Raw genomic sequence first — 3,294 nt, forward strand, 5'->3', positions numbered from 1 at the left:
GTTCCCCTGTTTTATCATTGCTTCTCCGTCATCCTTACTTGTTTGGTGTTTTGCGCGGGGCGTGGGGGGGTGGGGGCCACTTTTCGGTAAGGCGAGCTCTAGTAGACTGATTTGTTTCGGCTCCACAGAGAGTTGAGAAGACCCAGCCCTTTGCATTATGTGATTTCTGTGACTGCCTGTTCTGGGCAAGGCCAGAGTATTTGGAGCTCCAGCCTCCCGTTCACGCCCTTTGTGCTCTGTGATGTCTGTGATGTTCGCAGCACCTGCAGCTGACTGCCTTTTTGGACCAAGGCCCAGAGTATCTGGAGCTCGCTGATTCGCCCAGCGTCCTGTGCTACTTACCAATAATCAGCGGTGGGACCTAGGCCTAGACCCAACCCCAGTCCTCGCCCTTTTTACCATGTGATTGCTGTGATCTTTGCAGCACCTGCAATTAACTCTGCCTTTTCGGGTTAAGGCCCAGGTTGTTTGGAGCTCGCTGATTCGCCCAGCGTCCTTGTGCTACGTTGCAACGGGGTGGCCTAGACCTACCTTACGCCCCCTTGGCGAGCAGTGCTGTGGGCACGGTCTAAAGAATAGACCTTGGCTGTGTTTTCGTCATTTTGCCACTACCTGTGAGCGCTTCTGCTGCCGGAGATGGGTGAGTTTTCCTTCTTTAGCTCTTCGCTGTTATAATAATAATAATAATAATAATAATAATAATAATAATAATAATAATAATAATAGATTATTATTATTATTATTATTATTATTATTGTTATTATTCAGAAAATGAACCCTGTTCATATAGAACAAACGCACCAAAGGGGCCATTGACTTGAAATTCAAGCTTCCAAAGAATATTGCGTTCATTAGAAAGAAGAAACAGAAGGTAATAGGAAATGCAGAAAAACGAGATCACTTATTAGAAGGGAGAAAATAAATGAACAGCTCTATATCATGAGTGTTAACTAGGAGAATGAAGGCAGTGAGTGAGATTTATAGGCGTATGTGACTTTCCAGTGCCTAGATCAGTTTCTCTTGGGGGCGTCTTTTGGTTTGTTTTTAATTCTTTGTTTTATTTATTCGTTTTATTAATTCTTTGTTCTTGGTATTGCAGTCCTGAGTCTTTGTCAGTTTCTATCAGTTGACTTAGAAAGAAGGATCCTGTTGGATATGAACAATAATTTCCCGTGGTGGGGGTTGCGCCGTCAGTGAGCCTCCCGCGATGCACTGTAGGCATTACTTAAGGTTCTTGGCAGCGTCCCTTCGGGTCCTAGCTGCAACCCCTTTCATTCCTTTTACTCTGCCTCCGATCATATTTCCTTTCTACCATCTTACTTTCCACCCTCTCCTAACAATTGTTTTATAGTCCATCTGAGAGGTCTTCCTCCTGCTACACCTGGTCGTTTCGGCCGTAAGCCATTTAGGCCGCAGCGTCCAAATCAACGTAAAGACGTTATGTTTATGGTATTTACCGTTATGTTTATTGGATTTACCGTCATATTTTATGTTTTACGTGCATACCCAAGGGGCTGGTACTAAACACCAAGGCCAAGAGAGAACCCTGGGAGAGGAAAGGTCTACCCAACTGGGTGGAGTCGCCTCCCACCTGGGGTAACTACGTAGGCGATGACGTGTCTTAGAGGTACCTGCTCGTTACGCCAATTCACCTGCTGACGCAATAAGGAGGTAGACAAAGCTCCGCCTACAGGGGGGATTTGGGGGGAAGTGAGCAGACCTTCTCTTTCTCTTGGCCTTGCTAAACACGAAGCCCATTTTGCACGGAGAGGTGCACAGATCTTTGAGATAATTTAGGTTGTTTGGTTTACTTCGCCAGTTAATAAAAATTTAGAAGAATTTATACAGTAATCGTGCATTATACTTTCATCCTCTTTCAGTTTTTAAACTAATCCATAAATAATTAGCCTCCAGAGGAACCTCTTTAACAATAAAAGAAACCTTTAATCTTCTTAAGAATTCTTGAGGCGTATCCAAACGAAATTGCCATTGACAGAGTAATATTGGCAACACGGGAGGGAGGTGGAAGGTGGGTGAGGGGGAGGGGGAGCAAGGAAGGTAGGGGAGGGATCAGGGGCAGAGAGGAAGGTAGGGGAGGGATCAGGGGTAGAGAGGAAGGTAGGAGAGGGATCAGGGGCAGAGAGGAAGGTAGGGGAGGGATCAGGGGTAGAGAGAAAGGTAGGGGAGGGATCAGATATAGAGAGGAAGGTAGGGGAGGGATCAGGGGTAGAGAGGAAGGTAGGAGAGGGATCAGGGGTAGAGAGGAAGGTAGGGGAGGATCAGGGTAGAAAGGAAGGAAGGTAGGGGAGGGATCAGGGGTAGAAAGGAAAGTAGGGGAGGGATCAGGAGTAAAGAGGAAGGCAGGGGAGGGATCAGGGGTAGAGAGGAAGGCAGGGGAGGGATCAGGGGTAGAGAGGAAGGCAGGGGAGGGATCAGGGGTAGAGAGGAAGGCAGGAGAGGGATCAGGGGTAGAGAGGAAGGCAGGGGAAGGATCAGGGGTAGAGAGGAAGGTAGGAGAGGGATCAGGGGTAGAGAGGAAGGTAGGGGAGGGATCAGGGGCAGAGAGGAAGGTAGGGGAGGGATCAGGGGCAGAGAGGAAGGTAGGAGAGGGATCAGGGGTAGAGAGGAAGGTAGGAGAGGGATCAGGGGTAGAGAGGAAGGTAGGGGAGGGATCAGGGGTAGAGAGGAAGGTAGGGAAGGGATCAGAGGTAGAGAGGAAGGTAGGAGAGGGATCAGGGGCAGAGAGGAAGGTAGGGGAGGGATCAGGGGTAGAGAGGAAGGTAGGGGAGGGATCAGGGGTAGAGAGAAAGGTAGGGGAGGGATCAGATATAGAGAGGAAGGTAGGGGAGGGATCAGGGGTAGAGAGGAAGGTAGGAGAGGGATCAGGGGTAGAGAGGAAGGTAGGGGAGGGATCAGGGTAGAAAGGAAGGAAGGTAGGGGAGGGATCAGGGGTAGAAAGGAAAGTAGGGGAGGGATCAGGAGTAAAGAGGAAGGCAGGGGAGGGATCAGGGGTAGAGAGGAAGGCAGGGGAGGGATCAGGGGTAGAGAGGAAGGCAGGGGAGGGATCAGGGATAGAGAGGAAGGCAGGAGAAGGATCAGGGGTAGAGAGGAAGGCAGGGGAAGGATCAGGGGTAGAGAGGAAGGTAGGAGAGGGATCAGGGTAGAGAGGAAGGTAGGGGAGGATCAGGGGCAGAGAGGAAGGTAGGGGAGGGATCAGGGGCAGAGAGGAAGGTAGGAGAGGGATCAGGGGTAGAGAGGAAGGTAGGAGAGGGATCAGGGGTAGAGAGGAAGGTA

The 3,294-nt window shown here is 49.8% G+C and overlaps 1 protein-coding gene across 1 annotated transcript in view; it reads left to right on the plus strand.

Moving 5' to 3' along the window:
* The first annotated feature begins 490 nt into the window (after positions 1 to 490).
* LOC136834817 (tripartite motif-containing 13-like) overlaps positions 491 to 3,294 on the plus strand; it is a 52,563-nt gene continuing 49,759 nt past the window's right edge. Inside the window, exon 1 of the mRNA XM_067097565.1 lies at positions 491 to 640. The gene's annotated coding sequence lies outside the window, so the exon portion shown is untranslated. The remainder of the gene's footprint in view (positions 641 to 3,294) is intronic.

The sequence above is a fragment of the Macrobrachium rosenbergii genome, chromosome 54, assembly GCF_040412425.1.
Source record: "Macrobrachium rosenbergii isolate ZJJX-2024 chromosome 54, ASM4041242v1, whole genome shotgun sequence".
Lineage (NCBI taxonomy): Eukaryota > Metazoa > Arthropoda > Malacostraca > Decapoda > Palaemonidae > Macrobrachium > Macrobrachium rosenbergii.